This window comes from Polypterus senegalus, chromosome 8 (genome assembly GCF_016835505.1).
Source record: "Polypterus senegalus isolate Bchr_013 chromosome 8, ASM1683550v1, whole genome shotgun sequence".
Classification (NCBI taxonomy): domain Eukaryota; kingdom Metazoa; phylum Chordata; class Cladistia; order Polypteriformes; family Polypteridae; genus Polypterus; species Polypterus senegalus.
In genome coordinates this window covers 45,027,592-45,050,570 of record NC_053161.1, presented here as the reverse complement: position 1 = coordinate 45,050,570, position 22,979 = coordinate 45,027,592, and the positions used below count along the sequence as shown (strand labels likewise).

General features: G+C 35.6%; 1 protein-coding gene across 1 annotated transcript in view; it reads left to right on the top strand.

Moving 5' to 3' along the window:
- The first annotated feature begins 12,237 nt into the window (after nt 1-12,237).
- sema3c (sema domain, immunoglobulin domain (Ig), short basic domain, secreted, (semaphorin) 3C) overlaps nt 12,238-22,979 on the top strand; it is a 161,938-nt gene continuing 151,196 nt past the window's right edge. Inside the window, exon 1 of the mRNA XM_039761054.1 lies at nt 12,238-12,465. The gene's annotated coding sequence lies outside the window, so the exon portion shown is untranslated. The remainder of the gene's footprint in view (nt 12,466-22,979) is intronic.

Here is a 22,979-nt window from a genome sequence, read left to right as displayed (position 1 = left end):
TAGTAAAAAAAATGAACTGAACAAGACTTCTTTGATTGTAGGAGTTTAATATTGTTAAGGGATGCTACATATAGGAGAAATAACCTAAATAAATGAAAAACAATTATCAAGGTTTGTCCAACTTTCAATTTAAAACTTTTTGCTTTATGTTTTAGAAATCTTGGTAAGTATTACATTCCAAAGATGGAGTAAAAATGTCTTGGTTGTTTCTTTTAATTTTTATATTATTTTAAAAAGTGTTTTGTTTTATTCATCAGGCACTAAATAGGGAACTATTTTCAAAGAAGTTTAGTTATCACATGACATTTCAGTATACAGTTGAAAGACTAGACTGGGTTAAACTATTAATTGTTTTAATCTTGAGATTTAATGGACAAAGGGTGCAGAGTATTTGCATTTGCAATGTCTGAATTGATCAATTATTTATTGTAAAAAGAATACAAGTGAAGCTGGAGCTAAACTCTGAATTCAAAAGATACATAGGATGCCTTATGGAAACATCTCTTTACCAACTGACCCTCCGACTGGAATGCTACGAAGTGCCTCTCAGCATCTTGTCTTGATCATTGTATGATTTCTCCCTTGGTTGGGTAGTAGTTGTCCTATTACCTGTACCAACAGAATTAAGGGCTAACTAACAGACATAGCTAAGTTTGCAAATATATGGCTTCTGCTTCTCTTTTACATCATACATACAAAATACATTTGTCCTATTCTTGACTGTTAGTTCATGATAGTACTGGTGTAAACAAATACAATTACAACTTTTTACTTTCCTTACAAAAAATTGAAAGAAATCTTTCCAAAACTAAAGGCTGTTCTGTGAATTTTATTTGAATACGTTGTTACTTTACAGTGTTTGTTCCCTTACTCATGAATGTTTATTTCTGTTTTTTGTATCTTCTTTATTTTATTGTAATTTGTCTTGTTCTGTTTATTTATTATTTAGGAGTTATGTATTGTACTATGTTCTCTTGTATTCTGTGGGTGTAGCCTAAGGAGGCGTCCCCACCTATCTGAAAAATGCCACTCATGATGAGGTTTTGTAGATTTCTAATATTAATGCTAAGGCTTCACCACAAAGATAATAATAATAACCTTATTAGAAGAAGAAGCAGAAGTAAAACATAATAGATCAAGATACTGCACGAAAGTGCACAGATTTGTTGCCACTTGATTGCAACAACATCAAGAATAATATAATAACAATTACCAAGATGAAAAGACCAAGACACACACACTGAACGAGAGTTAAGCCAGATAACAGACATGTTTACTTAATAATGAACGATCTACAGCTGTACTTCCAGAAGAATTACCTTCTGGCTTTGGGCCACAAGAAGCGCCTCATAAAGTAACAGTTACTGAAACTAGCCATGGATATAAGTCGCAGTCAATCTTCCTATGTTTCTTTTATTTTCCACTGTGCCATACTGTGTCCCTTTCTGTGATCTCCTCTTTCCTACTGCAAGACTCAGTTTATCTAATGTCCTGGGAGCCTCCGCCTGCCTTTTTGAATCTTACCAGGCTTGTAAATTGTAACACAAATGTTACAGCGGTTTATGAAATGCAAAGTTCAGTGTATTTGTGTGACAATTCACTCTCAGTCACCCATCCAGCCTTGCTTATTATCAGGGTAACATACTGGCTACTATAGCACAGTTTGCATCCATGGACACTTGTGCATTGATTTTATAATACCGTTAGTGCCTAACATATGCATGCTCATCCACACTTAGAGCAATGATGTTTATGTTCATGCCGATTTGCATGGATGCTGCCTGCATTAATATTAACTTATGTGGAGCCATGGGGAAATGTATAATCAGTATCACCCCGTGCGGTGTACAGTAAGCGCATTTAAAGTTTGTACAAAATTCTACAAATGCTTGGTTACCCAGAACATCACTATTGGAAAGCTGTATTTTCCCTGTAGACAAACATTATGAAAGCTGTCATTTTGGATGAAAACATATGGCTTCTCCACATATATAATGTTATTCCATCTTTGTCAGATATATTTTACAAGTTCATTGTCCAACTTTTCCAAAACATTCAACCATTCATGGGATGTCTGTCGATCTCTTCCTAAATTTCACCTTCTTGCAGCTCCTAGCAAGTGACAATAACATAAAACTTCTCCTAAATCAAAAGGAAAATAGGAGTAGTTTCCTATTTAAGGAAAACTGATACAATGTTTTTATTCCTACTCAGGTATACCAAAAAAGGAGCTGTGTCTGCTCAGTCAAGGAGTCGGAATTGGGTGTAGCAGAAGGACAAAACTCACCTAGGAGGAGTGAAGGAGAAAGAGACAAAGGAATAAAGAATAAGGAAAATTGTAAAAACCTGCCCAACAGAATGTCCATGTACAGAAAACTAGGAAATTTCAAAAAGAAAGGAAAATGTATTTGACAATCTTACATACACCCTGTGATTCAGTTATGGCAGGACATGATACCCTTTGATCAGCACAGGACAAATATTCAAAAAATTATAGCTTGAGGATAGGTAAAAGCACTGATCCAGGAATAAAAATGGAGTTTAAGCTTCTATATTTTCCCAATAGAGTAAACATAATGGAATCTTTTGTTTTCTTAAGCAGCTTAATTTAACAGTTTTACATGATTTAAATCACATCTGACACAATAACTTTAACTATGATTTTAATGTTCCCCTGGGCAGCAGGAGATCAACATTTTTTTTTTTGGCCATACAACAGGAACAGCAGCTGGCCAAAAGAAATGGTACCTGTGTAAAATACCTGGGACCTCATGTATAAACGGTGCGTACGCACAAAAATGTTGCGTACAAACATTTCCATGTTCAAATCGCAATGTATAAAACCTAAATTTGGCGTAAAGCCACACACATTTCCACAGTAGCTCATACCCTGGCGTACGCAAGTTCTCCGCTCAGTTTTGCAGACTGGTGGTCCTCAGCATCAAAGCAGTGCTACTGTTCCAGTGTGATTTCCGTTTCTTTTTTAGATCCACATCCCTGATGCGGCATCATAAATACACTGAAATTAACTGCATATTGTTTACTAGTTTAATGCATCTGATTGTAATTAACCTGTAACAATATAATGGTCCACAGAATGGTCAAACTATTCTAAACACTATAGCTGTTTTACCGTTGTTACTCTCACTGCACCTAATTCTTCTTCTTCTTCTTCTATCAGCTGCTCCCGTTAGGGGTTGCCACAGTGGATTATCTTTTCCATTCTACTCTCACTGCACCACTTATTATACTCAGTACTCTTGAGTATTTATATCACTGTATCTGAGTGGGGAATCACAGCTGTACAGCAGCTTATCAGAAAGAGAATTATCGGTATACAGTATCGAGCACACGCTGCCTCAGTTCTATTGAACTGCTCTCGTACGGCAAATGCTTCAGAGCCTTTCCTGTACGGACCTCGTGGTTTAGAAACAGTTTCATCCCAAGAACGATAAACATACTCAATCAGTCCATCAAGTGCTCCTTGTAGAATGCTTTGTACTTATAAGTACAATTACCTCACTGTAAACTTGCGATACAGTTATAATATTGCACAACCTGAGCCACTTTATAAAGTGCGTATTTACATATGATGACGATGTCATTTTTAAGATGAAATGCAGCAAAATATGTTAATTATTTTATACAGATAAAACTTGAACTTAATTTAAATAATCTATATTGTTAATAAATAAACATGTGCGGACACGGTGTTGCAGCGCTGGCAAGGAGCTGGTGCTCCATTCACAGATTGTTCCTGCCTCGCGCTGTATTCTTGATGGGACTGGCGCGACACTGGAAGGATAGATGGATAGAATAATTAAACATGTACTACGATGATATTTCAATGTTCCTTAAAAGTTTTGAAGAATCGGCGTTCTAAGCTTACAGATGGCTTAACATCTGTTACACAGTTGATTGTGTGGCAATTGTGTATTTGGGGAAAGTAAAGTAAGGACAGGAATTGTGGGTTAGTACATTTGAAAGAGACAGTACTGCTACAATAAAGTATTTCATCGAAGGTTGTGCAGCAAGCATCTTGCATGAGGCATGAACAATCACTGCGCCACCATGTTCCCATGTTTAATAACATGCTTTAACTACTAAAATCAAGAAAATATCAAGTATACATCTCAGTATTTTAATTATTCAGAGAGCTGTAATATTGCGCATGTAATGGATTCTGTGTTCTGTCGGAGGAAGAGAAAGCTCGTTTAAGAAGCACGTAGTGATTCACACACATAGAGCGCATAGAAGGTCAAATACAAAACAAAGCATTTAACGTGCTACTTTAGTTACAATGGGATTTGAGAAACTAGTAAATTAAACGATTTTATTATTATTATGATGTTCTACTTTAATGACAAAATAAACTACACGATTAAAGTGGAAATTTCGAGATTAAAGTTGACATTTTGAGCTTTTTTCCCACTGTGTCGCTATTGTTTTTTCTCTGTACCCTAATAAGCGTTCATATGACACTCAGGCGGTGGGCTACGACTCACCTTTTCACACCAACTTTGATATCTGACAACTTCTTTTTTATTTCGGGCATTATGCGACTTTGTGAACTTGAGCTTTCGAGTTTCTCCGACACTCTATGTCACTCGATCAACTTCTTTTTGTTGTTTATACCACTGTTTAAACCAACAAATAGTACGTTTTTCCTTCCCTATACTGGGTATTTGCTGAAATTTTATTTACGGCCGTGCTTTTGCCATTGCCTTTTCACAGAATGCTGTGCTTAAGGGCTATTTATATTGATTTGCATATTCAAAGAGGCGTAATTCTGGGAAGTTTGGGAGTGGCAGCAGGTGCGTGCACATGAGTTACTTTTCACGCTAAAAGGGATTTTTTTGTGAGTACGAACATTTCCGCTTTTGTCCATACACCATGTTATAGTGTGAATTCTACGCACAGCGTTATGCATGAGGCCCCTGGTGTTGGCATCAGTCAATGAGATGAATTTGCTTACCCTTCAGATTTGGACATGCTGGGAAAACTACACATCAACCTTACTCACATTGTAAGACATACTAAACTTCAATAATAAACAATGGAATAACCAGAGTTTCATTTCTGGCTGAAGTATCTTTTATGTTTTTTATGTATTCTTTCATTTGTCTTTTGTTATTTACGTACTCTATTTTATAATATTTGAGCTGTGTATTTGTTACCTCTGTTCCTTGCCTTCCTTATATTGAGCCCAAGGAAGAGGGGCCCCCTGATGCTGCAGCTGTGGGACCATCCCCAGGCCTTTATAATCCTGCAAAATTCATAGTGCTGAGACCAATGTACATTCTGTTTGTTCAGCTCTATCTTATATTTTTTGATTTTGACCTGTGGAAATTATATAAATGTTTTTTTCTGTTCTTCTAGTTGTCATTTTGCTTCTATTTGAATTTGTTGTGAATCCTGACACAATTAAGCACAAAAAAGTGGAGTATGCTTCAGACATTACTCATAATCTGCCCAGTCCCAGACTCAAAAGGCATGCTTTCCACGTGTATGGGTGCAAAATGTCCACAAAAAGGGGAGAAAAAGCATAAAAACCTCTGGCCAAATGGAAACAATGTTCTCTGAATATTTCAAAATGTCTAAAAAGAAGGAAGAAAAAATTAAATATTTTTTTTGCCTTTCAAGGAAGCAAGTTCAAAACCAGAATCTAATAGTATGTTTAGATGGAGCAGGGGGTACAAACCAGTAAATCAAAATAAACCCACAAGGATAGGAAGTCAAAATTGGGCTTCAGCTACTCCTTAAGTACTTGCTACTCCTTACATTCCTGTTACTTAGATGGCCCTGCTAACTTGGGCTCCACATAAAGGAGACAGGGCACATAATAAAAACCCAAACAATAATAAACACATGCATAATATAAATCCAATCAGAGAAACAAAAGTATTATATAAGCAAACTTTAGCCAGGATTATAATCCAGGCTGAAACATAACATTATTCTGATTATTGGATTATAGGTTAGTTTTGTTTGATATAGGTCTATCATTTAGGCTTAACTTTTTGATTACTTTTTGCTGTATTTCCTTTAAGAACAAAACATATAAAAGAACAATGTTTTGTTTTGTTGCCCCAGAGATGTTATGTTTTCACTGGACTTTGGTCTTGGTTAACTTTGGCCTTTGTAGGCTTTGAAGTCCGCAATTTGAGTATGGGGGCCTGGCCTTGAGGCCAGGTTTTTCGATAAATGTGTTGTTTTGAGAGCTGGGCAGATTGTAACAAGCAATTTTGTTACTGTGTCCCACAGCACTTGAGGGCAATATGTTGTGGCTGCAGAAGGGTACTTAAAGGAATACTTCAACCAAAAATTATATTTCTATTACCCTGTGCAGTTTGTGGTAATGGCTATGAAAAAGTTTTAATGTCATATTGTAATGCAGAATGGAGATAACGTTTCTGATAGAACAGATGTCTATGAAGAAAACAGCAAACAATATCAAAGGCATCCATGAAAAAAAATCTAACATAACTCAAGTTGCATAATCCACATGTCAACACATCCAGAATTATGTTCACAACATCCTAAATATGTGTATTTTTACTAAAATTTTGTTAAATAAACCTCTTCTGGAAAATGCACTTATGAACGAAAGTAGAACTCACTGAAAGTGATACTCCGTTCAAAAATATATTTTAAAATGTCACTTACCCAATGTAGTTTGTAGTGAAGGCCAAGAAAAAAATGTATCTCATGTTTTTGTGGAGAAATTATATATTACATATTCAAACTCAACTGGGCCCAGTGATGACTACATAATATTGGTCAAAAGCCCCGTTTTCCATTCAAATGTGCAGCATTGTGGTAATGACTTCTTTTCTTAATAATATTTTAGAGGACAATTTCACACATTTTGCATGTATTGAGACCATACAAAGGGATATGAGACATGTAGATTTTGTGACATGAGTAATTTGTTTTTCTTTTTTACAATGCATGTTTTTCATGTCATTTGCTGTTGTCCAGAATTGTTCACCAAAAGACTCCACTGAGTTTGGCTATTCAATATGTAGTTTCTTCACAAAAAACAAGAGGTCAAAAAATTTTCTAGCCCACCACTACAAACCACATAGGATAAGTAACATTTAAAAAGTATATATAAGTGTATAATTTTTGGGCGGAATATTCTTAACCAAGCACTTGACGTGTCTTATTCATTGGTCAGAGGTCCACCCTGGTAACAGTTCATTCATTTGCTAACACTGTGTCTCACGTGATATCCACATTACAAAGTGCTCTGAGATGTGTGTGCAATTAAAGGCTAAAGAAAAGCAAATGAAAACATTATCAGGAAGAGAATATGCTTCATATTTGTGCATATATGATATGATCCAATGAGCAGAAGATCAATTAATCCGTTCAGTTTCATAGACTGCCACTAATTAATTCAGAAGTACTCCAGTTAGAATATGAATATAAATGTAACAAAGGGAAGCAGACCTTCAGTTCAAATGCGTGTTAATGTTTGAGTGCATTCTGTTTTCATTTATGACAGTTTTCCGGAAATGTAAATGCAACAAAGGGAAGTGGGTCATCAATTCAAATCGTCAACTCGGGTTTGAGTGCATTTTCATTCATGAGAGTGTTTTCTGAAAGTGGATGTTAAACACTTTTATTTAACAAAACTTTGGTAGTAAACCAGAATTTCCTGGATTTCAAGACAAAGTAGTGGATAAGGGTTCTACTGGGCGGTAGGAATTAAAGTGGAGAAGTAGAGAAAAATAATGTTTTTTTAAGAAGGTGTGAAGAAAAATGTGACTTACAGTGGGTATTGGACCAGCCATCCTTTTGGGTCCTTAAAGAAATTACCGCTATAAGTAAGCTCTGTGCACAGGTTTTGTGTGCCATACCCTAACTGCATTAATTATTTATTGTTGTCAATAAATCACATTTTGCTTGCTATTTTGGTTTTCTGTGTCACTTCTGGGTTCACAGTCATCTTTTGAGAACTTACTGAACTCCCCAAATCCAACATACAGAAGGTTGCAACCTGTGTTCTCCTTTATGCATTCTACTGTATACAGTATTATCCAGACCATATGAGAAATACGTTCTTGGGATGAAACACTGTACTTTGATAATAATCTTTACATTCTTACAAATTTTGAACCTGCATTATCATTCTGAGTAACTGGAAGCTATCTTGGCAGCATTGCAGCACAAAGCAGCCAATACCCTATCCACCTGTCAGCGAGGAACTGGTAAAAGACCGGGCATAGCTACACCCACACTCACTGAGTCAGTAGCTGTCGTGCACAATTTTGGGTTGTACTGTAGAAAGAAATTCATGACACCAGGAGAAAACCCCAATAAACATATGTTGTAATAATAATAATAATAATAATAATAATAATAATGAATAGTATGAGTCAGTTTCTCATACTATTTATCAGCTTCTTAAATAATGAAAGGCTCCTTACTTCCTTTTTCTAGTTATTATGAGCTTGGTTCTGCATTCCAATTTCATTCTGTGGCTCAGCTGTTTCAAACATTTTCTTTATACCACTGACACTCAATTACCATAAAACAGGTTTAACCATCAGGCCAGCCTGTCTGAAATTCAGTGTTTGCAGACTAGTTGTGTGGCATTAAGTAGTGGAACAGTAATCCCCTGTCCCCGTCAGTGACTTCTTGTGCAAAATTAATTAAAGTCAAGTAGCCTGCCTGTGCTTTGAATATCTGAAAACAGATTAAAAAAAATGTATTGCAAATCACTTTGCGGTGTAAAATGAAATTATTATTTACAATTAATATTTTGAGAATACACGATTTGTTGAAAAATGTTGCATTGCAAATATATAACCGGCACTAATTTTATCATTTCATATGCTTCAGCCTATAAAATTACATAAAAAAACAGGTGTCTGAAAATATCAAGCAGATAAGTAAAATCAATGATATAAAGGAGGTTACGAGTGATAATTTATATTGCAACTAATGCACATTTCATGGTATTGGATATTGATATACTGTATTCCACTCGCTGTGCTTTAAGTATGAATTTTAAATAAGTCCCACCACATGAATGACATTCGTTTTCCCGATGGTTTTTACATGCTGGCGATGGGCCAGTTTAAAAGGCTTTTTAGTAAAGAACTTAATTGATTTGCAACCAACAGCTGCATCTGACTTATGAGGTACAGTAAGCTGAGAGGAGTTACTGTACCTTTCTATTTGGTTAAGCATAATTATACTGTAAAAACTCTTAGGAATATTAAATTATTCTATAAGAAATGTTTAATCATTTGTAAATTATCTTTATTTATTTGAAGTGACATTCTGAGGGGGTAACTGAGAAATTAAACTGCAAATAATTACATCTTTTAACTATTTGAATCACACGTTACAAGCATTAGAAAAAAAAAAACCTTTGCATTTTACATTACATACATTGCCTATAGTGGAAGTTTTTTTCCCTAGTGGAAGTTTTCACATGTTATTGTTATACAACATTAAATTAGAATAAATTTCATTTGTTTTGTTTTTTTTTTTTGGTCAACAGAACAAAAATATTCTCTTACGTCAAAGGGAAAATTGATTTATGCAAAGTGGTGTAAATTAATTACAAATATACAAAATTATTGATGACATAAGTATTGACCCACTTTAATTTGACAAATCTGAATCATCACTAGTGCGGCCAGTTGGTCCCATATTCAGTTCAGTGTAGCTCACCTGTCTATATCCAGGGGGTTTCAGCTAATTGTAGTATAAATACCCCTTATCTTGAAGGTATAATTTGTGGTGTGTTAGTATTGTGGTATAACCTACACAATGAAGACTAAAGAACACTCCAGGTAACTCTTTGAAAAGGTCATTGAAAAGCACAAGTCAGGGGACAGAGACAAGAAAATATCCCAGTCACTGAATATCCCCTGGAGTCCAGTTAAACAATTCATTAAGTAATGGAAATAATATGGCACAGCTGTAAATTTGTCTAGGGAAGGCCATCCACAAAAACTGAGTGATTGCACAAGAAGAAGGCTAGTGAGAGATCCCACCGAGAGACCTGACTCTGAAGAGATGAAAACTCTAAAGGAGGCACTGGCTACAGTTACTGAGACTGGAAAGATTGTGTAGACAACAACTGTTGCCTGGGTGTCTCAGTAGTCACAGCTTTATGGGAATGGCAAAGAGAAAGCCAATGTTAAAAACACACAGATGAGATCTTGGTTAGAGTTTGCTGGAAAGCACATGGAAAATTCTATGGTTTGCTGAGACCAAAAGTGAGCCTTTTTACTCATTAGACTACACACCATGTTTGAACAATGCAGCTTTTTCAGAAATACACCATCCCCAACGTGACGCATGGTAGTTGAAATATCATGCTCTTGTGTATGTTTCTCTACAGCATGCCCTGGAAGACTTGTGATGGTAGAGAGTAAAATGAATGAAGCAAAATACAAGGAAATCCCAGAGGGATAACCTGATTCAGTCTGCAAGAAACCTGTGCCTTGGACAAAAAAATATTTTCCAGCAAGCCAAAGCTACACAGGAATGACTTGAAAACAGCAATGTTAATGTCCTGGAGTGGCTGAGTCAGATCCCAGATCTCAATCCAGTTAAGAATTTGTGGCTGGACTTGAAATAGACTATTCACTCATGATCCCCATGTAACCTGACAGAGCTTTATCAGTTTTGATAAGAAGGGTGGAGGAAAATGTTTGTGTACAGATGTGCAAAGCTGATAGAGACCTGCAAACACAGACTGAAGGCTGTTATGGCTGCTAAAGGTAAATCTACTTAATACTGATTTGAATACTTATACAATCAATTATTATGTTTTATAATTGTAATTTGTTTAGATCATGTTACAGTGATAATTTTTCACTTTGCCATTAAAGAGTCTTTTTCTGTTGATCAATGTAAAAAAAACATCTAATGTGATACGTTATGTAATAATAAAATGTGAAAACATCCAAAGGGATGTTGAAAAGTTCCAAAGGGGGTTGAAAATATTTTTTTTTTGTTATAGACACTGTACAATTATTATTCCACCTTGCCTACATGGAATTTTCTCTGGATACTGTAGTTTCATTCTCACATCCTATAGATTTGATTGACAACTTCAAAGTGCCCCAAGTGTGCCATCTTATGTACTAGCGCTTTGTTCCCGTTGCTTTTTGGTTTTGCCAGTGGTGTCTGTAAGCCCCCAACAAAAGTTAACTGTATTAAGCAGCCTCAATACTGCATGGTCTATATTTCCTGAAAAAATTATAATAAAATATTTTACTGATGCCAATATTTCATGTGCATAAACTGGATGGAGGCCATTTGTTCAACTTAAGTAACAGGCTGAGTATAAAATAAGCACATCAATGGTAAATGAGATGTCTTTTCCAGTTGTCCCCATACTCCATCTTCATTTTTCCCAGGTCTTGTTTGCAGGGAATGCAGCACAACAGTCAGTCATACCAGTTATAATTTAATCCTGTGAGCAGAGCAATAAACAGAGCATGTCTTTGGCAATCTGATCTCAGTGCTGAACATGCTGTTTTTCATAGTGTAAAATATACAGCCTATAAATCTTGACACTTCAAAACACTGAATGTCAACTGTTTAAAAAAAAAAAGTTGCCATCTTTTAATATTGACCTCGAGCACATACAGTATTCTAGACTGTCAGATTAATTTTAATTTTAGTGCATCCCTTTCCTTACGAAATACTGAGGTCACTCTACAGTTGATGATTTAAATTGTTGAACAGTAATGATTAAAAAAAAGTTTCAATTTGTACGAAAATATGAATTTAGAGAGTAGATATAGAAATGTAAATGCATTAATTAATAGTGTTGGTTTAAAAATAAAACGTGTGAGCTTATTTGTTGGCTTTTCACATCTCATTATTTTTAGTAGAAGATACACTAGGAATAGAGAAATGAGCACTGCAGTTGCATAAACGCCACTTAAAAAGTCTGAAGGAATCAACTATATTATTCATCTAAATTCGGGGTTTAAAGTAGTACTCTCAAAAGGCACTACAAGTTCATACTTTACTGTGTAAATACTTTTACATTTTAAAAATATATATTGGACAATTGCCTCTCTTAGCAATGTTATGTATTCTTTTTTTTTAATTTAAGGTTCTTTCTTATTGCTCTGGAAATCTGCGGCAGCATATGTGTTTGGCCAGCAATACATTTTTGGGCTGGGTTATCTGTCTGCTGTCTACTAAGCTGGGAGTGTATGAAAGCAGTGCAGCACGCAGTGAAATAGGAAACCTAGACCACCTCCTGCTGGATTTCATTCACTCCGTCTATTCAGAGTAGAAGGAGAGGCAGGAGAGTAGATGGGAGCCGTTTTCCTCTTTCTAAAGACAGGCATTCTAGGGAACTTTGAAAAGCTTTGCTTTTTTAAACTGGACAACAGGAATCACATCCAACTTGGTTACTGGAACATTACAGGAGAGCATTTTCCCTGAGCCGGGAGACAGTTTTATAGAACTGTCAAGGTAAGTAAACTGGTAACAAAATTGTTCAGGATATGAGAGTTGCAGTCAGCATGGATCGGCAAGGCTTAGATGGAGCTTGCTCTGCTAAACAGGTGCAAAATTTTATCTTTATGTGATATAGTGCTTTTGTTAAAAAATTGAAAAGGGAGCTTTTTGATTTAAAATTGCAATAATGTGAGAAACCTATAATTTACAATTGTATTTAAACAGAAATACTGTTGAGTTATTGCACTCTGCCTTTTAGGGAGCATTTATCTTTTGCAGTACGGGTGCTCGCTAAGTGTTATAAGATGTGACAAGCTACTGTATATTATTTGAAATATGGCTGGGCTTTGCTCTCTCTGTCTGCATTAAATTTATGACTTCTGTACATTTGCTAAATAAATAAAAGATAAAGTAGGCAAGTATAAAGTGAATCACAGTAATATTAAGAAAGAAATCTAAAACAGTCAGTGCTGTTTGGCAGAAATACACTGGGAACAATTTACTTACTGTATAATATGTCCTAAAAATATAGGGAATTTAATTTGCAATATTTCTGCTTCTCCCAGGAGATGACAAGACATTAACTTGGCAGGAAAATCAAGGAGAAGCTTAATAAATTAATTAATTAAATGAGAATTCATGGAAATGTGGCATTCATAAATAATTTTATTTACCCATTTACTGAAAGAAATTGTTCCATTTAAGGTTTTTTGGAAGCCGGTGCTTCTTCCACAAGTATTTTGCACAAGGCAGGAGCCAAATCTGAACGTCACAGAGCAGAGTCACACAAATGCCCACACTTACTCATGTCGGGCAGTGTTAGAGCTGCCACTCAACTAAACACGCACACACTTTGAGATGTGAAACGGTCTGGAAGAATGGGGGGCATGTATACGCAGGGACAATAGCAAACTCCTCACAGAAGGCAAACCCCGAGCTATAGAGCTGTGAAGGAAGCATCCACTTTTATAAAGAAAAATGTATTATTCAGTTGAATTTTTACAAATATACTTTGATGATGAAGATGTTACAATTTAAGAAAGCAATTAGCTTAAAAGGAATTAAAGTATTTTGCTAATTTAAAAAGATAAGTTCAGCATTCAGATTAAAGCAATGCAGTCCTTACTTATTGATCTATCGCCTCATACATAATAGCAAAGAAGCCATAAATCCTCATAAACATACATCACTGATACTAAGTTATTTACCTGATCTCCAGACAGCAGCACAGTGGTGTAGAGGTTAGTAATGCTGTCTCACAGTGCTCAGTCCTTTGACACCCTTAGCTGGTTTTGAAAGTGGATCGCTGATATCTGCCTTTGTCCCAGATAGTCTGCATTGACCAGTCCACTTGTTTCGTTAGACAGCACTTTGTTGCATGAGGTTGTTTCTTTTGTAAGCTTTAAGATACAGTGGGAGTAGCCCCATTTTCTCCTTACCAGTCTAATTTTGGTTATTTATTGTTTTCAAAGGGGCATGGTAGCAAAGCATTGAGGTGATAGATAAGCTGGAAAGGATGCTAGCTTGAAATTTATTTGCAGGTCAATTTAGTTCACTTCATAAATTCCTTTGGTGCCAATTGCAGTTTTCATTTGTAAACACAATAAAATTTTATTAAAATTAATTTTCCCTCTTTTAATTATAACAATTATTGAATGCATTGTGAAAAAACTTAATTGATTTGCAACCAACAGCTGCATCTGACTTATGAGGTACAGTAAGCTGAGAGGAGTTACTGTACCTTTCTATTTGGTTAAGCATAATTCTACTGTAAAAACTCTTAGGAATATTAAATTATTCTATAAGAAATGTTTAATCATTTGAAAATTTTTATCTTTATTTATGTGAAGTGACACTCTGAGGGGGTAACTGAGAAATTAAACTGCAAATAATTACATCTTTTAACTATTTGAATCACATGTTACAAGCATTAGAAAAATTTAATTATAACAAGTATTGAATGCATTGTGAAAAAAACTTGCAGTTGTAAAAAGACCAGTTAGGACATTAGTATAAATTGGTTATATAAATATTAGAAGTTTTATTTTTTAACTGATGATTGACCAGATAATATGAGTGGAGCAGATGTGATGTACTTAATAGTAAGTAGTCTGAACTACTTCTTTTAGATTCGGCTAGGCACTTCAAGTAGTCGACCTATCTTGTTAAATCATGTTCATTATAAAATGATAAGCACTTACCCAGTGATTGGCCATGGAGTCATAATTTGACAGTAACTTAGATTTTGAAATGATTTGGTTTCAAAACTTCACTTTATCAATCATAAAATATCTACACAGTTTAATTTTACTTCTCTTGACTGAATGAGCTATTTAATCTTACATGTATCACTACTCAGTTCCATTTTTAATGGTCCTTCTGCAAGAAGTTTCACCATTTTACACCACATACCGAATGGCTCTTTGATCCTACCAAATTTTGTGGTCACCTTACCGTGTAGTTGCCTTGTTTACAGTGACTCTGGGATATCAAGTCATCTTCAGCACCTTGTTAGTGAAATTAATGTTGTTTGTTTCAACAGAAAAGAATACTTGGCACAGACCATGAAATCTTCTGACACCAAACATTTTTGAATTTACAAGAACATGTTGCACAACAGTTGGCAAATGCTCGTTCAGATATGTGGCTACAGCTCCCTGGAAATTCTTTTCCTAGGTCTGTTAGTGAAGCTCCTAAAAAGACAATGATTAAAGTTCAGGTGTTATGCCTTCATTTACAAATTTTGAAAACTATCCACTATTCACTATGCTGGTCGAAACCCATGGAGGATGCAGGCAAAGGTTCATCACTGATGTTGCCCATAAAACAAAAAAACATGCTAAAATAACTGCACAAACAATGAATGTAAAAAACACAGGTGCCTTTGTTTAGTACAATAAAACAAAGTAATGACAAACTAAACATGTGCAAAGTTAATGAAAGGTAAATATAAATAATAATAATAATAATAATAATAATAATAATAATAATGGTATATATCTTAATTGGGTGCTTTGAGGCAAATGCATAATCATAAATATATGAATGTAATAATAATTGAAAGAACACAATTATCTCAAAAAGCTATTTACATTATACATTATATAAACATAGCAATACTTGCAGAGTTTTCACAACTGACATCTAACAAAATGTAAGGACTGACATGACATTGTTCGAGACACCTGATGAAGATGTGTGTGTTGAGGGTGATTCTTGATATTATAAACGTGCATCTGAAATGACATAAGTGACAGCGCTATAAAATACACCCAAGTAGTTCCACCAATACCTTTTTACTTTCTCATATACGAAGAAAGTATTGTAATAGTCCAAAGATCTGATGTTGAGATTTTGCTGAATCTCGACATTTTAGATCTCTCTGAGTCCGAAAATACTATTTTTGGAATTATGTCTGTGTGTCTGTCTGTGTCTGTAAACACAGTAACTTGAGTACGCTTTCACTTAGGTCAACCAAATTGTGCATACAAGTATTAGGTACAAAACGTAAATTTCTATTAACTTTGGGGCTATTTCCATTAACTGGAAGTGGAACTTTACCTTTTATTCATGCAGCTGCAGAGTCTGATTTATTCAACTCTACTTTTTTAATAATTGTTCAATATATTATTAATTTGATTTGATTTGTTGTTGATAGTTCTTTACCTCCCTGCGTGGTTTGCATGTTCTCCCGATGTCTGCGCGGGTTTCTTCCAGGTGCTCCGGTTTCCTCCCACAGTCCAAAGACATGCAGGCTAGGTGGATTGGCGATTCTAAATTGGCCCTAGTGTGTGCTTGGTGTGTTTGTGTGTGTCCTGCGGTGGGTTGGCACCCTGCCCGGGATTGGTTCCTGTCTTGTGCCCTGTGTTGGCTGGGATTGGCTCCAGCAGATCCCCGTGACCCTGTGTTCGGATTCAGCGGGTTGGAAAATGGATGGATGGATGGATGGATAGTTCTTTAATGTACATAATATAAAAATATAACCATTGCCTTGCGGTTTTACTCCTCAAATATCCATCCCCACCTCTGATTATACGAGAAAGTCTAGGGGAGACCACTCCTGTTTTTATTATAATATTACTGACACATGTCACTGATTGCAACTATTAAATGATAAGGAATATAAACACAATCAAATTCTGGGACATATTCCCTATTGACTTAATATGGCCATGGAGGCATGCTTAGGTAGTAGGATTAATATGGCAATGATTGCGACATTTCAGTAACTTCAGACTGAATGTGCAGTCTTTTCCTTAAAACTTCTCTGAGCACTATTGAACTTGGTGATGTCTAGATAGCACTGTTATGTATATAAAGAAAATAAAGTATAGGTAGCTAAGTACAAGCAGGCAATTAGCAGCCTGCAGGCTAACTTTGCATATTCATTATGTTGCAAAGCAAGCTCATTTGTCTTACATTTGTGCTTATAGTATGTATGAATTTACATAAGGACAGAAATGTTTATACCTCTTTTCTTCTTTCATTTCCTTTTGCAGTATTGAGTGCCTGACAGCTTTTGCCTTTTTATTTTGAAAAACTCCTTGATGAGTCCTTGCCCAGTTGTTGGCACTTCACTTGCAATGCAGTTTTTGATGGTAGAATGGTGAGATGAACGGGTCCCACCAAAATAACCTATCAGCAGCCTTGACACCTTTTCCATCCCCCCTCATCGCATAGCAAATCTATGCCTGCACCGCAGAAGGAACACGTTGTTAAGGGCATGAGGAGCATGTAGAGCACAGTGTGCACTGTCTGAGACAAAGTGAAATTGACTTTCTTAATTGGCACCACCCCAGAAATTGAAATGACTGGCACTGGTGATACTACTGTCATTGACATAACGTACCCTGAAAAAGTCTCAGTAAACCTATAACTTTAACTTTTCTCTTTGTCCAAGTTCTTGTCCTTGGGAATGGACATTTTAACTATTTCATTTTTAAAGCTCCTTTTGATGATTATATTGAAATTTTCCTAGCTGCTCCTAGTATAAATTGGTGCTTCATTTACTGTTTTAATTTGTATTTCATATTTTATCTTCATTATACTCATCAGCTTGTATATTTGATGCTATATTATGTTCTTGCATGTTCTGCAGAGTGCATTGGGATGAGGATAGATGCAGATTTTTTTAATCGATTGATTGAGTGTCAACTTATTTTATGGACTCTTTGGTTAAAAGCATTCCAAATCCATTGGCTAAAGAGGAAGCACATGCAGCCATATATTTACAGTATAAATGATCGTTGATATTAGTTTTTTTAAATCATGTTGGCTTTATTTTTATTATTTTGTCTGCTTGTTAAATAACCAGCTGAGATTGTTCTTTGATTGATTTTTGAGCTGATTCAAAGTAAAATGTTCCAAAGCAAATGCTATATAAAGAGTGATTTAATGTTGGGCTGAGTGTATCGGTTGTGGCAAAAATCTTCCCAGCTAACCTCATAGACCGTTTAACCATGTGTAGCACTTTGCACTCTTTTACGTTAAGCTGCATTTTCCAGGTGTATGCCCAGTTCTGAAGGTTGTCCAGGTCTTTTTGAATTGTTTTTGTTGCCTCTTCAGCATCTACCATCCCTTCAATTTTACTTTCATATGCAAATTTGACAAGTTTACTGACTATACTGGAATCAGTGTCACTAAATCAGAAGAAGTAATGGTCCAAGGACCAGACTCCGATGGACTCTACTGATGACCTTGTCATTGGGTCTTTGGCAGACATTTAGAATGTTTAAAGAAGTAGACATTAATTAGTCATTAAATGTTTAAACTATCCTTGCCCTGTTCAAGAGTGAAAATATTTTTTCAAATTTTATTAGAATGACTCATTGTTCACTGGAAAAGAGGTACACACCCCAACAATCAGTAAAAATGAAAGAGAACACCCTTCTGTGTTTTAAACAAACCTGGGAGAAAAGCCAAAGGTCCTTTTATTTCTTGAAAAGTGATACCATAGATTACTCCAACTACCAATGGAAACAGACTAGGCTCTCAGGTTGGTTCTCCCATAACCTTCTCTGTCTTGGTCAGAAATTAAGGCTTGAAGAAGGCTGTCTGCTTGACAGTCCTGTTCAACTTTTCTTTTAAATGTGCAGCATGATTCCAACTTTCACAACCACTTCTATGACCTGGAGTTTTTGTGGCCCATTTTGACCTCTCAAAAGTTTTTTGTATGTAGCACCATTTCTGTAATCTGTTTGTTCTATTTTCTAGTAGTTTCTTTCTTCACATGCTGGTATGCAAAGAGTGCTCTCTCACTTCCAGTTTAATTAGTTATTTTGCTCTCTTATGGAGGCATACCTAGGAATAATCCCTGTGCCATCTTAATAATGCCCATGTTGCTTGCAACTGTTTGCCCACTGAACAAAAATTATAATAGCAGGCATTACTGCATTTTCTTAAGATATTATTAAAAAAATAAAAAGGAACCATTCAGCTGCATGATAAAAATTTCAGATTATGTTGAACCTCTAAAATGTAGGTATATAATACACAGTTTAAAACAAAAGTCTCCCCGGGTGATGGCTGATATTTTCAAAGCCCAAATAGTTGTTGTGCAAAATGAGTAATTGAACTTACTATCGAAATGTTTTGTACAATCCTCTGTTTTGTCTTCTTAAGCATTTTTTCCAGTTTTTAAACATTCTCAAAATAATAAGAAAAATATTCATGCCAGTTACTGATGACACGTTTTTGGCTGATGGTGCTGGCTCAACTAGCCCTGCAGTGTTCTTAGTTAACACTTGGGTGTGTGTGTGCAACATGAGCCTTCCAGTTTAATGATGTGGATTCCACTTCATCAAAAACAAGCTAGCAGCATGATAACAGTGTTTAGAAAATTGTGTTTTCAATTGTTTGCCAGCCTTTCACTGTCCTGCAGTCACCTGGTTGCACAGTTAGTGTAGGTACCAATCAGCCCCAGAGACACCCCATGCTCAACATAATTACTAAAAAAAATATTTTTTTTTGAAGTACGTAAAATAGTTTTCATGCTTAGTGCTACATGGTTGTTTTCGGGTGAGAAGCTTTAACAATGGACCCTGGAGTTTTCTCTATAATATTATCTCCATATGTCCAGCCTGAACTTTTCACCTTAACAATGGGACTTAAGGTCATCATCTATATTAAAAATAGGACAGTCTGTTGTTTGCACTTTCGGTTCTCACTTTTCTCAGCTGAGTCCATAGAACACACACCAGCAAAGAAAAATCTATCACGATTTCTTTCCTTAATGGTAGCCACAGTAATCTGAAAAAAGAAAAGAAGGTAAATATCAGGACTACACTCTTCACAAGACATTATACTGCATCTTGATTTTCACTCACCACTGATAAAGACCTCACTAAATTTGAAAAGGCCACCAAGGCAGCATACTCCTTAAACTTCATGGGAAATGAGCTGCCAGAATGATACTTCTGTTTCAAAGTAGCACACAATCTCAATGTCAGGAAAAACAGATATTTATGTAGAAAATTGTTTTTTCAATCATTTAATTGACTGGTTATTTCCACTATTTAATCCAGCCTTCCATTATACTTCCTTTGTGGGCGGGATGCCTGACTGTCCTATGGGACATCTACTATATACTGTATATACATATATATATATATATATTATGAGGGGCCGTTCAGGAAAAAAAGATTGGTTTGTAAATATATAAATTGGTTCAGATATATATATATGGGTTGAGATACATTGGTTTAGATATATACATTGGTTTGAATAGAAATAGATAGATAGATAGATAGATAGAAATACATCTGTTCAGATATATACATTGGTTGAGATATATCCGTTTGGATATATAGGTTGGTTCAGATATATACTGTACATTGGTTTGAATAGATCGGTTGGAATTTATGGGCAGGCACAGCATGGCCACCTAAGTTTAGCATCTCCCCATCGCTTCATCATTGCTTCAAAATTGTTGTCATTATTGTATGTATTTTATATAAGTAGCATATGCCTGTCTGCCACATATTGTTTCATACACCGTCTCGGTTGGGGGACCTCGATTTCAAAGCACTTTTTTTCCTTTCATTATTTAAAACACTCGCACAGATACCCGCCTCCTTGCCTCGCTTTGTCCCGCCCCGGCTCAATGCACCCGCCTCACTCGCTCCCTCTTGTCTCTCCCATGACAGATTCTTCTCAAAAGTTGAGTTACCAGGAAGCATTGATAGCAACCACAGTACCTCCCATTTTTTCACCTCAACAGACGCTGGTTTATCATTGACCGAAAGCTGCCCGGTGATTTATGTTATTCCGTATTGAAAGCATTTCATTAAAGGGCGATCTGTTTCAGCAAGGACATTAGTCCTGTTTGCCGAAATGGAGGAAAACACTGGAATAGCGCTGTTTCTTCTGAATGTTTATCAGGGATCAGAATGATCAGAATATCCCTGCTTCACAAATAACGAGTGTTTAACTGTTTTTATAGTAAAACTGACAAAACCACACACATGCACACGTACACGCGCACATACACACACACACACACACTCAAACTCACAAATCGTGGGTCGCACACACTATTTGATTAAGTGTATCTGTCAGGGGTGATTTTTATTATTCCTTATTGGCAGCATTTCATTTAAAGATGATTCACGTCAAGAAGGCGAAAGAGTCTCTTATTTTGTCAGGACAATCTTTTTTTAGGCGTAAGCACTATAAATCCGTTCAGAGAGGCCAGTTTACATATTCTCTTCTTGTGTGTGCATGTGCGAGAGTCAGAGATAGCCAGCCACTTAAATCAAGTACATTAGTGCAGCACAGAACATCAGCTTTTCCTTCCCGTGCACATGCATTGTCTGGGTGTGGTCTGCAGCATACAAATTACTTTGTACCCGGGTCAGGATGAATTTATGTATTCTAAGTTAGAATTGCTCATGCTGATTGCATCATTCATCAAACAGTCACTTTTGCATTTGAAGAGGGCATTTTGATTGTGAATAGAAAAATGAACTCAATGGCCAAATTACTAAGTCATTTAAGGGAATATTTAGAATCTGATAGCAGTTTTTTTTTTTAAATTGTTCTTGATTAAATCAGGTGGAGTTGTGCCTTTGATGTTTAATTTCATCATTTCTATTATCTCTCTGAAACAGGAAAAATGTTCCTGAAATTTTATAAAAGAATAAAATATTTATGTAATGAGAATTAGTAATGCTGAGTGGAGGCCTGAGTTGCTAAGGTGATGCTTTCGTTTACCACTTCTTGTGTGAATTACTTATGTTTGAATGCTCCATCTCATCAAAGTGGGAGAGAGAAAAAAAAGAGGTTCTCCACGGTAATACATGACTTCTGTGAAGGCTGGCGTAAAAACTGCAGTAATGTGGAGGTCCCCACTGCATTCTTGAGGACACCACTTTTGCTCTGATTCACTGGTACATGCTGTTTCATGTTGTTTCGTAAAGAAATCTACATTTGTAGTCATCTCCAATGTTAACCTTCAAATGACATGGCGAGTTTGGGTTCTGGGAGATTTGTATGTTTTATTTAGAAAGGTTGAAGCTAGGCTAATAATATGGGATAGCATGACTACTATGAATTTTCATCCTTTGCCTACATACTGTACAGCATATTATACATTATTTAAAAAGGTAGGATATTTGTAGCTCCTCAGGTTAACTTTAGTTGCTGGTCTAGGTTTGTATATTATCAAAATCTAAACAATTACTCCAATATTCTAAATGTATTTTAATATATGTTATGAAAATAAAGGAAAAAGAGCAGATTATAATTTTGTGTATGTTAGTTCATTATGTGGTAGTTAATTCTCAAGATATCCATTCCTCATTTAGTAAGAGAACAAATTCATTTAAAATAAATCATGTTTACTTGTTTATTACTGGAGTTTTTCTTGTTGTTTGTTTAAATATCATTTGGTTAAATATCAGCAGGCCATTTATGCCTAGTAAGAGGTTTGGCAGTTTAACAACAGTACATGTCTAAGTTTTATGCTAGTGGGTTTCTGTAAAACTAGTTAAAACCTTGATTAGAGTATTTAACAGGATTATCATACTTTCAATATTAAGTAATCCTGCTTCTAATTCCATTTGCTATGATAGTGTCCCACATTTCTAAATTTACTTGGAATGCTGTTGATTCCTTATTGATTTTGTTTACATTTGTATTTTTGTTTTTGGCATCTCGCAGCATTCATCTCAATGGTCAAATCAGCACTGGAGCATTGTACTAATTTCTGTTCTTTTTGATTCATCCATCCATCCATCATCCAACCCGCTAAATTTAAAATACTGAGTCAAAACCCATGTTTTCATATTATTTAATATAAATTTTTCCAACATCATAGGTTTTCGCTTTTTGTAGTTTTCTTCCTGCTCAATAGCACTATTGTTTTCTTCCTTCTATAATAATATATGGAAATAGTTTAATAAACTCCATTGTAGTCACTGGTTGGTACTCACACCTCTGATGAGCCTGGTTCAGAACTTGGCTTGGTTACTGTCTGTGTAGAAATTGACATTTTCCCTTCATCATCTTAAGCTTCTTTCCACATCTCAAAG